Source organism: Microtus oregoni, unplaced genomic scaffold (assembly GCF_018167655.1).
Source record: "Microtus oregoni isolate MIOR12 unplaced genomic scaffold, Mior012 000002F_ref0000024, whole genome shotgun sequence".
In the NCBI taxonomy this organism is placed as follows: Eukaryota; Metazoa; Chordata; class Mammalia; order Rodentia; family Cricetidae; genus Microtus; species Microtus oregoni.
The window spans coordinates 27225919-27239896 of NW_024543061.1; positions in this window are offsets into that span (position 1 = coordinate 27225919).

Here is a 13978-nt window from a genome sequence, read left to right on the forward strand (position 1 = left end):
ATAAGAGAGGCACAACAGAGGAGGCTGTCCCTGCATTTGCAGGTGTGGAGGCCAGAATGGAGGCAGCTGTGAGACTGGCAGCAGCTTGGGAGAGAGAAGTCACTCCAGAAGAGGAAAGGGTGTGAGCTTGGGGTGGAGAGCGGAAGAGGAAAAGCTCCTTCTGTCCTCTCCTACCTCTGTATTTTAAAAAATGTACAGAAGAGGAACTGGTGACGTGGGAGGTCCTTCTGTACATGTGTTGCTTTTATTAGTTAATGAATAATGAAGCATCTTTGGCCTGTGATAGGGCAGAGTAGAACTGGGCGAGAAAACTAAACTGAATGCTGGGAGAAAGTAGGCAGAGTCAGGGAGATGTCATGTAGCTGCAAGAGGCGAAAGATGTGAGCTGCCAGGTGGAACCTTGCCGGTAGGCCACAAGCCTCGTGGTAAAATTTAAAATAGTAGAAATGAGTTAAGATGTAAGAGCTAGCCAATAAGAAACTAGCAGCCAAGCAGTGATTTAATTAATACAGTTTCTGTGTAGTTATTTCAAATCTGGGTGACCAGGAATGAACAAGCATGCCTCTGCCAACAAACTGCAGAGATGGTTCAGTTGGTAAAGTGTTCACCATACAAGAACAAGGACCTGGGTTTGGCTGGCTGTGCCTGAAACCCAAGCATTGGGAAGGAAGAGATGGATTATTGGGGCTCACTGGCCGGTGAGCTCCAGGTTCAGTGAGAGGCACTGTCAAAAAAGAAGAAGAAGAAGAAGAAGAAGAAGAAGAAGAAGAAGAAGAAGAAGAAGAAGAAGAAGAAAAGTAGAAAGTGATTGAGAAATATGCCTGATGTCAACCTCTGTACTACACACACACACACACACACACACACACACACGCATGCATGAACGCCACCCCACACCAGAGGAGGGTGCGAATCACCTAGCCCTTACTAAGCATCCATACACATAGACCAGATACCTTGTGAGCATATTGTACAGACCATCTGGTTTTAGCTCCAGAAGCCAAAGGTCAATTCTACAGCTATTTACAGATGAGGCCACGGGCTCTGAACAAGGGGACTTGCGAGGCCTTAAGTTCACACCTGATGAAGCCCAAGTGCAAAAAACCTTGTTCCCACTACATCAATGGTCCCAGGACCCCAATTTATGCTCCACAAAAGATGCTTCTGCCCTCAGCCCAGGCCTCTACTCCAGGCAGGTCTATCCCACACCCAGCACCCACAGCCAGAGTCCCATCTTCCTCTGTTCCCATTTGGGTGTCTCCCCTCCACCAGCTCCTTATGGACCTGAGAGGAAGGACACCCAAGCCCCTCCTGATCCAAAGCTGTCCTGCACCTTTGCTGAAATCACCCTGAGCAGGCAAGACATGTGGGCATTTCTGTTCCCCTTTGCTGTGGCTTAAGGATGACAGCAGGGCTAGGGAGATGGCTGTGTGGTTGAGAGCACTTTCTCCTCTTTCAGAGGACTCAGATTTGGTTCCCAGCCCCACATCAGGTAGCTCCCAATTGCCTGTAACTCCAGCTCCGGGGATTTAATGCTCTCTTCTGCCTTCTGTGGGTACCTGCCTTCATGTGCAGATACACATGCACACAGGATTTAAAAATAATAAAATATTTAAAGACAGTGATTGGAGCCGTGTCCTCCTCATGTTTCCCCTGAAGTTACTAGACATGCAGAAGGGGGAGCAGAGTGCCCCCTACTTACTAGAAATATGAAAGGTGACGGGGCATCTCCAGTGCAAGCGGGGAGCTAAGGTCTACAGCATCTCACTAAGCCTTTGATTAAGATATCTACCATGTTTTAAAGCAGACTGAGAAAAACGTAAGATAGGTCTAGACATGAGTCCCAGAGCCACCTAAGAATACCTGCAGCTGGGACTAACATGATTGGAAAATCAGTATAAATACCCAGTAATTACAACAAGTTAGTGAGTAATTAAATATGCACCCTAAGGCTAATGTCTCACCTACAAACCAAATGCAAATGTTTTAAAAATAGTTATTGGAATAAATATAAATAATAACTGGGAGGAGAATAGAGGTAAAACATGCTAAGTTTCTCATTGAAAAGAGAGGTTTAATACATTATTTCAGTTTTTAAATCGTTAGAAGAACATTGCATTAATTCACCTCATCCTATAAGTTAAGGAAGCACAAACACGAGTCCATGGCAATGATTAGCTTAGAGGTAACATAAAAATTTAAAGATGATTTTTTTCTAAAAGACTATATAGCTTCCAAAATCATAAAAGATAAAAATAACTATGAAAAATGAATTGGTGTGCTAGGGAGAGGGCTCAGTGGTGAAGTGCCTGCCAGGCAAGCACTAAGATCTGAGTTCAAGCCCCGGCACATACACTAAAATCCAAGGGTGACAGTATACCTCTGTAGTCCCAGTGCTAGGAGGTGGAGACTCATAGCAGCCTCACTGAGTCCATGAGCTCCTGGTTCAGTGTCTCAAAAATAAAGATGGAGGTGATGGAGGAATACACCAGTACACACTGCTGGACTCCCTGAATGCACCTGTGTACATACTCCACACATGCATGCAAACAACACACACATATCACATACCTATGCACAATACACACATATATATGCACATGCATGCACACACAGGTGCATACACATGTATGAATGCACACAAGCATACCGCACGCGCACACACACACACCACCACCACCACCACTACCACCATCAACAACAGCAACAAAACCCCCAGTATGTGCTTGGGAACAAAGAAGATAAGAGACATTTCTTGTTGGAAACAAAGTCAGGAAGAAGAGTGGAGTGCTGCCTTTAATGGACGGGGACAAGCTCAGACCTAGAAGTTCATCCCAATGTAAGCGCTCTCAGAACTAAAGGAGGGCAGGGGCTCAGTGGGCAGAGGCTCCGGCCTCCAGGACGGAGGAACTGAGTTCCATCCCTGAGACCCAGGGATGGTGAGAGGAGAGTTGTCTGACCTCCACCTGTGCACTGTGGGACTCCCACCCATAAAACAAATGAATGCAAAAAGAAAGATGATGGCTTTTACTTTTTAATGAAGATAAAATAAATGGGAATGTGAAAAAATGGATAATTTACAACTTTAAATGGGAGGTTCTGTGCCTCCTCACCTCCACACCAACTAGATAAAATATACATAAATATGTGCCTACACATGCACACATGCATATGTGTGTCTGTATGTGCGTGTGTGAATATAGTAGGTTTGATTAATGTAACAATAAAAACTTACTGGTTTAGTGGACATGCAAATAGCCTATAAACAGAATATACATTCATTTCAAATGGCTGTGGAGTCATTATTTAAAAAAAAAAAAAAAAAGGAAAGAAAGAAAAAGAAAAAGGACCAGCCACCAGGTAACAACTACTTTGCCAGGCCACCAATCCGTTAAATTCATGACCACTACCCAAGATGACCACCGGATGGCAGCAGCTCCTCGCTTTCCCGGGGTTTTGTCCTTACTCCACCACTTCCCGCTGCACTATCACGCTGTCCTGTACAGCTTCTCTCTTTTCTCTTTAGCAAAAGGACTAACTGAAAACAATGAGCTTCCTCACTCACCTAAGATCTCAGAACGGACCTGAACACCACACACTACCTGGTACCCACGTGGGGGCAGTCACCCCAATGCCTCCAGCTCAACCTAGACATGGTACAGATCACTACACAGGAGCCAGGGCCATTCATGGTATGAGGTGAGCCCTTAGGTCACCTGGGTCCAGCTTTAGCTTCCTCATCTGTAAAATGGAGAAATAATACCTGAGGTAATCAGAACATGGGGACCCGGGACAGAGACCCCATTGTTGCCCAAAGAGAGGCCAGGTCACCCTCTGAGAGTTCCCGAAAAGGCAATCTTTCCAAAGCTTGGCCACATACTTGCAGGGGAAATGCTTTGTCAGAAGGAGGGAAGAAGACAGCGTCCTCTGCCCTACCTGGTGCAGGCCAGACAAACCAGCTAGAAAAGATCAAAACCTGGTGCTTAAATTGATCTACACACACCAGGAGTCACAGCAGTGGACCTGGATCCTGGTCACAAACTTCATGTTCAGCCATCTAGATCGACTCTGCTGCTGGCTGGGGGCGGGTGACCAGCACAGGTGGGGACAAGGCTGGCCCTTGACTGTGTTGTCACTGCCCTTCCGGTGCTCCTCCTTGGAGTGCCACGAAAATACCCATCACATCACCCGGGTGACCCAGCTCTCGGTCCACTTTCTTTCTCACAGATTGCATTTGGGGATGCTACTTCTGGTGGCACATAGGAAGGTCCCTGCATCCTGCTGGTTGGCCATGTGCCAACACTGTGATTGTTTCTGGGAGACTGTTGGGAGTAGGGTGGCAGTTTTCCTCTCTCCCACTGTGGGCAGTAGTGTTTGCTGGCATGGCCTCTTGTTCTGGGCCTGTGGACTTGCTGTCCTGCCTGTGAATAGCATCCAGACCTACCTGCTCATCTTGGAATACAGGTAGGATCTGGCCTCTGCTTTCTCTTCCTTCCTTCCTTCCTTCCTTCCTTCTTTCCTTCCTTCCTTCCTTCCTTCCTTCCTTCTTTCCCTTATTTCTTTCTTTTTCTTCTTCCTTTCCTTTTACTTTTTCATTTGATTGTTTTGTTTTTTGTTTTCCAAGACGGGGTTTCTTTGTATAGCCCTGGCTGTCCTGGAGCTCACTCTGTAGATCAGGCTGACCTCAAAATCAGAAATCCACCTGCCTCTGCCTCTGTGTACTGGGATTAAAGGTGTGCACCACCACTACCTGGCTTTTTTAAATTTCATTATCTATTCTTGAGTCAGACTCTCTCTGTGCAGCTCTAGCTGTCCTTGTTCCCCCTGCGCTCTGCTTCCCAAGAGCCAATGTTACAGGCCTGTGCCTCCACACCCATTCTTGGCACCAGCATGAACAGCTGCAGAGCAGCGGAGCAGAAGAGCTGCGGGACAGCATAGCATCGCTCACCCACTGCCCCTCCTCCAGTCTGCAGATGAGGTGCAGAGGTGTATGCTCCTCGCTCTCATCCCTGATCCGAACTTCTGTAGGTTCTCAACCTTTTGGGATAAAGAAGGGGCAACAAGCCTATGTTCACAAATCCTGGCATGCCTGCCCTCATAGGAGAGCCCTCCTGCGTTTGGGTACACAGTGCTGCTGTGAGGTGCCCCATGTCTCATTTGGGAATGGGGGTGCTGTCAGGGAAAGGCCGAGGGAGCTCTGGAGCCAAGCTGGATTCAAATCGCAGAACTGTCATTTACTGGCTACCTGGCCTCTCTGTGTCCTCCTGTATAGCAAAGCTAACAGTAGCTGGAAGTTTTTCTCTGTCGCACTGGGTCCTGCTGCGTCTAGTTTCTTTCCTGCCCACTGGTCCCACAATTGCCTATAAAACAATCATTCAGAAGCTTAATGTTAATTATAATTGCTTGGCCAATGGCTCAGGCTTCTTACTGGCTAGTTTTTACATATAAATGACCCCATTTCTAATAATTTGTGTTTCACCATGTGGCTTTGTGGTGTTGCCTGTTCTCTGGTACATTGTGGCTCCTGTGGTTCACTGGAATCTCTCTCAACCTTGCCTTTCTTCACCTGCAGCTCTATATGGATTTCCCATCTAGCTAGATTCTGTCCTGCCATAGGCCAAAGCAGCTTTTATTCATCAACCAATAAAAGCAACACATATTCACAGGGTAGAGAAGAACATCCCACATCAGTGGTTCCCTCTTACCGGGATTCTACTCTACTGAACATACTGAGCTATTCTGAGATAAGAAATATATTAGCTATTGTTATTATCACCACCAGCACCCCTGGGTGTACATCAACAAGGGCTTAAAAGAAAAATAAAGGAGTGTGGGAGCCCTGTTGATCATTAGGTTTCCCCTGTTTGAGTTTGGCCCCAACCCTGCACATTAACCACAAAACAACTTTTGAAAACCCGTGCTTCCCGCCTTCAATTCTCACTAGATATGGGGTATTCAACGGGCAGCCATTTGTCTTGCAGAAAATTGGCAGATGCTCCCATGCCCAGTGAATGGGCAAACTTTGATACCATGTTCAGGACTTACTGCACTGCCTCCAGGGGGCGCACTCACCCACTAATCCAGAAATGCCCCTAAGGACTGCTTGTTTTCACACACCTCTCCCTGTGGCGTGCCTTCCAAGGATATTTTTGAACCTGGCCTTAACTGCCTAGCAAGCCCCACCTGCTGGGCTCAGAACACCAAGCTGGGTCCCAAACACCCTGTATTCCTATGCCCATGCACCTACCCTTCGCCTGACCCTTCAGTGCAACCAAGTCTCCATTGGAGCTGCCTCTTCCAAGTGACCGTGGAGGAGCGAGGAAGTCCCAGCTTCCTCTCAGATTACTGTCCCTCTTTTCAACAGCAAAGGAAGGAACGACTTCCATCCCATCCCACCTCCACCCCCTGAATAACATTCTTCCATCCCTGGGGAGGGCAGCAAGCACACAGCAGAACAGTATTTTGAAAATGACTGTCATTGTCCCTGACCAGATTGAGGTTAGAATGAGTTGGCTTTCCTAGATGGAAGGTTTCGGAAGCCACTGTGGGGGTTTCCAAAGGAATACAATAACATTTTAATCTAGGACAATCTCTGCTGTTCCGCACACGCTATCAGGTCCCCAGAAATCTTGACTAAGCCTTGTGTAAGCACTAGTGACCAGGAAATGGGGCTGTGGTATCACAGCCTGAGGGCTGGCAGGGAAGGTAGGGTGGCCTCCAGGGACAGGAATTCTGCCTCCTCCCACCTAGTTCTGTGTGAGTGAACTCTCCAAGGGACTCCGGCAATCGGTGCCATTAGAGTTCCTTACCCATCTAGGAGCCCTGGCTGGCAGCCTGCAGGCCAGCCAGCCTCCCTCCCAGCTCACAGTGCCAGTCATGAGGACTGCAAAACGGGTGCACGGTCCTCCTGAAGCAGGGCGGTCCTCACACACCTTCACCTGCCGGTACCTCACAAGGCTCTAGTTTTCACGAGTTACCTTTTAAAAAAAGAGTTTTTTTTTATTTTTGCGAGTGTTCGTGGTACATATGTGTCTGTGTACATGTAGATGTGTGTACCTGTGCATTCATTCATGGAGGCCAGAAGAAGACATCAGTGAGCTCCTGGGACATTGTCTGTCTTTACCTATAAGACAGGGTCTCTCTGAGCCTCAGCTGGGCTGAAATCCCAACCATTCTCCTGCCCCACTTGGAGCTGGAATTCAGGCTTTTAGGAGGATGCCCAGCTTGTTATATAGGTGCTGGGATCCAAGCCCCAATCCCTATGATTACATTAGCAAGAGTTCTTACCTGTTGAGCCCTTTCTCCAGCCCCCATTTCTCCCATTTAAAAAATGGGATGACACCTTCTCTATTTGGAGGCAGAAAGTGCCCATGCCTTGGTGCACCTGTGGAGGTCAGAGGCCAACCTGCCGGAGCTGGTCCCTTTCACCACGTGGGTCCTGAGGATAGATCTAAGGCCACCAGGTTTGAAGGCAAAGTGCCTTTACCCACTGGGCCATCTTGCCAGACCAAGTTTTATCATTTTTAGCAGTGAATCCAGGTACAGAACCTGACATAAGAACGCACTGACAGGGTTGCGGCTGGACCCCACGGAACGCCTAGTTCAGAGTCAGTGTTGGCTCCTAGGGAGCTGAGGTGCCCGGCCATGGTGACGAGCATGGCTTCCTCCTTCTTGGGGTGTGTGTGTAATTACTGTATCCTGGAGATTCCAGATGTTTAGATGAAAGGAGGCTCAGTCTGTCATTACATATCTTCTTCTTATCGTGGCTTTGAAGTCTGTTTTCGTAGGACTTGATGGTTGGTCCTGAGGTCTGACCGCTGTGGCCACCCTCACCCTGGGGCGCCCTTAGGCTTCCCAGGTAAATTTTCCTTCAGGTAGCAGAGGGGACTCTGGGAGGAAACCGGCTGTCCGCATCCACCCTGAGCAGTTAGAGTGCACTGTCTAGAGTCCTCTATGCTCTCTTCGGGGAAGACAGTCTTGGGTGCCTCCCATTGCATTGCTCCTTGGGAATGAAGACCCCCAGGCAAGATGACACCAGTCAGTACACAGGCGTGGACCATTGTTTTTGGAAGAACTGGTGTGTCTTGTCACAACTGAGGAAACAACGGTAGTTGGGGGAGGGGGTCTCAAGACAAACTTCTCCCTCACAATTACAGGGCAGAGTGAGTCGTTAGAGATGATTCACAATGACTCCTGTGCCTTACAGATAAATACACGGGCCTGTGTGACCTCCTGCTCTTATCCCCAAAGCCTCTGGGCATAAATAAAACAACAACAACAACCCAGCACTTGCCACCCAGAAGACTGCGTCATCCCAACAATGAGACCACTGTCTCTTCCACGACAGGAAAGACATCCATGACTCTGGGCTCCAACCTCTGAGTCACTATGGGCTCAGGTCGGTCACTGGAGCAAAGGAAGAGGAACTAGTCATCAGATTTCAGGAAAAGCCAGGCCCAACTTGCTACAGCAGGTGAGCATCTCAGGTCTACAGTTGTCCCCAGCTTTCCAGCTGTGACGGGAAGCTCTGAGGTACAAAGGAGCTCTGAGAAGAGCTTTGCAAACACGGGGTCTTCTCAGGGTGACGAATGTTGCTACCCAGAATTCTCTAACTCTCTCAGAGGCAGGATGGATGCTGTTACCCAGAATTCTCTCTAACTCTCTCAGAGGCAAGATGGTTGCTGTTACCCAGAATCCTCTCTAACTCTCTCAGAGGCAGGATGGATGCTGCTACCCAGAATCCTCTCTAACTCTCTCAGAGGCAGGATGGATGTTGTTACCCAGAATGCTTTTCCAGTTCTCTAGAGATGAGGTAGTTGTTATTACTCAAAATGCACTCTATGTTCTCAAAGTCAGGATGGATATTGCCACCCAAAATGCCCGTCTGTGTCTTCCCAAAAGCGGAATGGAGACTGATACCCAGAATTCTCTGTGTTCTATCTGTGCTTATGAGAAGATGAATGAGATACCCAGATTCCAGGGAGGACTTTCTTGAATATTTCACCTGCTGACTTTCGCCAAATTTAAAATTCTATCTTTTCATTCACCGTGTATCATTCAGTCCCTTTGCTTACCTCTCTGTTTCTTAAGACCTTTACTAAGACCTCTATGTGCGAGTGTATGTGTATGTGAGCGTAGGTGTGGATAGAGGCGTGGCCAGAGGGTGTTGGAACTCCAGAGCTGTAGCTACAGATCATTGTGAGCCACCAGACCTGGGTCTTCTGCAAAAGCAGCAAATGCTCTTAACCACTGAGCCATCTCTCTAGCCCTGGTGTCTGGTTTTTAAGAACCTCCTCTGAAGTGCAGATTGACCTCCCGGCAGTCATGCCGAGTCCTCTTCCTAGGCGCTGGTTGGGAGACCCACCTGCAAGAAACTGGGTGAGGTCTGTACAAAGAACTACGTAAGCCCTCCTGCCTGGAGAGGGGGCTCGTGGTGCCAGGGAGAGGTAAGCCTGCCAGGCAAAGGTCAGGACATCTGTTTGCCACACTTAAAAGCCAAATTGTTTCCCCTTCAAAAGGTACATTTGAGTCTGAACTACTTCAGCCGATGGCCTGGTTTTCAGAGTCCTAGCAGATGCAGCTGAGCAGAGCAACGGCTGTGGGATACATGTGACCCTAATGTAGTAAGCAGTGGTGTCTGTAATACCTTGTGCAGCACACGGGGAACACAGACCCCACCAGACCCAGAAGAGAAGGCATGTGCAGGTGGGGGCAGAGCCAGGGTAGTGTTGGGAACTCCTGAGGCTGCTGGACAGGGATAGAAGGGTCCTCTCTAGAGCATTTGTGGAGAGCACAACCATGCTAACCCTTGATTTTGGAGCACTGTTCTCCAGAACTTTCATCACGGCTCATTGTTTAAAGCCACCCACGTTGTGGCTGTGACAGCAAGCTGAGGAAGTCTGCGCACGCGCACACACACACACACACACACACACACACCTCCACACTTCCACACCCTGCACAACTACTAGCTTCCATCTTGGAGTCCACAGATGAAATAGGGCAGGGGTCCTCTCGGTTCTGTGGATGAATGGTTCTGAGGGCAGGGAAGCAGCATTCCTCCAGCTAGTACCTGTTGGGTCCATTCTGTGCTGGGGTTGGGAGATGAGCAGGACCCAGCTCTCAGGGAGGGCTGTCCATACCTCAAAGGCAAGATGGGCACAGGCTGAAGCCTGGAGTAGCAGATTCTACGGCCACCTTTGGGCTGAGGTCTAGACTTCGAAGTCTAAAGGTGTCTCACAAAGTCATAAAGGCAATCAGCTACATGACAAATGACAGTGGTTGGTGTCTTGAGTGTTCCCCAGGGGCCGTGTCCTAACGACTTGGCCATGGTGCTGGTGCAAAGTGGTGGAGTCTCTAAGTAGAGGGATCATTAGAGAAAGTTACATTATTGGGGTGTGTCATTGCTGGGGATAGTGGTACCCAGACCATCTTCCTTCTCTCTCTTTTGGCTCCTGGACCATAACGAAGCAAACATCCTTGTCTTTTGGCTACCTGCACTCTCGCCAGAATCTTCTGTGACTCCAACAATGCCAGAGCACCAGGGCCAAGCATGCACGACTAGACCTCGAAGGCTGAGCCGTGGGAAATGTCTTCCCTTATCAAGTTCGTTGATGTCAACGTGGTGGAAGGCTGATGCTCACAACTGACATTTAGGCTGTTGTTTACCCTGCATATAAGTGCTTTCTACTTGCTTGTGATCCCCTAACCTATGGATCACTCTCTTTGTTTGCTGTAAGGTTTAGTGCAGGGCACCTACTATACTAAGATAGAATGTGATGGCGTATTTTAATGCTTCTATAGAAAATTAGAGGCTAGCTTGGGAAGAATTGCCATTATTTTCTGTGCCTTACATTAAGCCAAGGCCAAAAGAGAGCAGGGCCTCAGAGGCAGACACTAAATGCCTTCTCCTTCGAGGAAATTATTCTTTTAGTCTTTTCAGTTAATTTTTGTTTTATTAGGGAACATTGTTTCAAGCATCAAATCGGTCTGATAGAATAAAATACCATTTCCTGCCCCACCTCTTGCCTACTCCGCGCGGTCCTGACCCTAGAGGCTGCCACTTTTGAACTGTCGTTTTCACGAGACCACACATCTCTGTGTTTCTAACTGGTGTGTGAGGGCTGCCGTCTTCTCCTTGAGCCACAGACTTCCTGTGGGGGTTGATGGGAATCTGTCTCTCTTCTTCCATCTCTGTATCTTCACTTCCTGTCCGCTCCCTCCGTGTAATTATTACAGTCCTGGGCAGATCAGTGCTCTGTTTACGTCGTCATGCCTGGACAAACAGTAGTCACGGCCTAGCCTTGCTCAACGGGGAGGTTTCCTACTCTACCTTTTGTTTTTATCTATAGCTAATGATTGTCTTCCTTATTGACTTATTTGTTTGTACGTATTTTAACCTTCCAGAAGTTACTCAGAATAATTTTCCATAAAAACTATGAGAAGCATGAACCTTTTCTCTTTAGAGTTGTCATCTATTTTGCCATAGTAATAGAAAGTTGATTGACACAACCTTTATGTCTCTAGCGTTGCTACTAAAAGATGATTCCGATTCCTCTTTGTTTTTATCCAATATTCTCCCCTTCTGCAAGCTTGTAGGATCTTTATGTTCCCCTTACAGTTCCCCTGAAATTGCATAATGGTGAGTCTTCATCTGGCTTTACTTTGAATCAACCTGCTGAGTCCCAGAAGGCCCTGTGAGTGTGGAGAGCCATGTCCTTTGCTTCTGGGAAATTTCCCGAATCTGTTGTTGATTTCCTGTTCTTGTCAGTCTTCGCTGTTCTCTTTTAAATTGCTTCTGGTTGTATTTTGGGTCTCTTAATTTCTTCTATTTGCCCTCTGGTTTTGGTTTGTTGTCTTTCCTGCTTTCTGTTTCTTTTGTTGTGTTTTCCAGAAAATTTCTCCCAAGGTGACTTCAAGTGTTCCTTCTGAGTTCTCGTTTCTACCATCATATTTTAAACTCATCCGTTGTTCGTGGTTGTCATGGTGATGTCCCTCACAACCACCTATAAACCCAGGGAATCTGATGTCCTCTTCTGGTCTCCATGGGTACACACACACACACACACACACACACACACACACACGCACTGAAAATATTTTTCTATACAAAAGATTCAGCCTTACCCAATCTTCTAATTTTATTGTCCACTCCCCATTCCACTTTTTAGTTTCAAAATTTTATAGTTTTTGAAGCTTCTTATTCAACCTACCCTTGTGAGTATTTTATTTCTTTTTAAAATCACATACATGTTAAGTAACATTAGATATATTATATTCAGTCAGGCATCTTAAACCTGGAGGTTCTTGTAGCTAATTTCTAACTCCAATTATAGCCAACATTTATCAATTAATTTTTAATGATTTGTTTTTATTTTAGTGTGCTACACACGTACGAGACCAGAAGAGGTCACCAAATCCCTAGAACTGGAGTCACATGTGGTTGTGAGCCACCGTGTAGGTGCTAGGATCTGAATCCTGGTCCTCTGCACTCTGATCTAAGCTGTCTCTTCAGTCCTTCATGTTGATTGTCGATCAGCATCCCATGGTCATCCACCCCCTATCCTAACCACGTCAATCCTCTTGCCAATCTCAGGAGGAAAGTATCATTGTGACTCTATAGGGAAGCTAAGGCAAGCAGAAGATGTATACTTGTACGAAGTCTTCCATCTAGGAAAGAAAGAAGAAGCCTTGGGATCTGAGCCTGGGAATTTAACCCCACACCTGCACCATCTCATCTAAGAAGTGTTATAATTCCTCTCTTTTCTTCTATAATTTGATTACCAAAAGGCAAAGAACATGACAGGATTCCCTTCCGCACCTCTCATTCAGTCAAATACCATTGTTTAGCAGAGTCGCTGTGTCCGGGTCTACAGTTCCCATTCAACCCTCGGCATCTTTAGGTGGTGGCTACTAATCAATCACCACATTGGGCTGGCAAGATGGCTCAGTGGAGAAAGGTGCTTTCTACTAAGCCCAACAACCTGAGTTCGATCCCTAAAACCTACTTGGTGGGTGGAGAGGCCAGACTCTCAAACACTGTCTTGTTACATCCACATTTGTGCTGTGGTGTGCGTCCACTCACCTCACTGCTCAAACAGTAAACAACTGTGGTTTTAATGTATATATTACCACCGAGGCTCAGGAGCCTTGAGGAGTTTGCCAAGGCTCTTGAAGGAACTGGAAGAGACAAAATTCAAGCTCAAGACCATGTGACTTCAAAGCCAAGGAGATCCTGCACTATGCTCAGACTCTTGGGAAATGTTGCCGAAAAGGGGTAGAGCAAAGTGTGTCTCCGCTCCACGTCTAAGCACTTATCAAAGGAAACACCTCGTGGCTCTTCGCTCTGGCTTCCATCTTCAGGGATCCAATTACACATGGTAGAGGACCCTCCTTTGTCCGTGTCCACATCAGTGATCTTCTCTTTAACCCTTTTAAATACTTTAATTTAGGGCTGATATTCTCTCATTTTAATCTAATGACACTCTCATTTATTTTCCAGAGTGTCTATTTATCTTCATTTCTGTTATACCATTTTAAAAGTTTTTAAATTTGTGTGTGTGTGTCTGTTGTGTATGTGTGTGTGTGTCTGTATGTATGTTCATGTGAATTTATGTCATGTGTATGCAGGTGTCCTTGGAGGCCAGAAGAGGGTATTGGATCCCCTGGACATTGGGTTACAAACACTAGTGAGAAACCCAACATAGGTGCCGGGGACCAAACTCAGGTCCTCTGCAAGAGCACCAAGTGCATCCCAGGAGCACATCTAGCTATCCCTGCTGCATTCAGTCACTGGTTGGGAGTTGATGGATTTAGGGAACAGAGTGGGGCCCATGTTCCATCTCACCGCCTGTGAGCAGAGATCCAAAGGATGCTTCTTGTGGAAGCCACACTTCCTCTGCTCTACACTTCTAAAAATACTCTATTTTAGCATGACATTTTTTGTGGATGATGATAGTTTAGCAGGATATAGAATTCT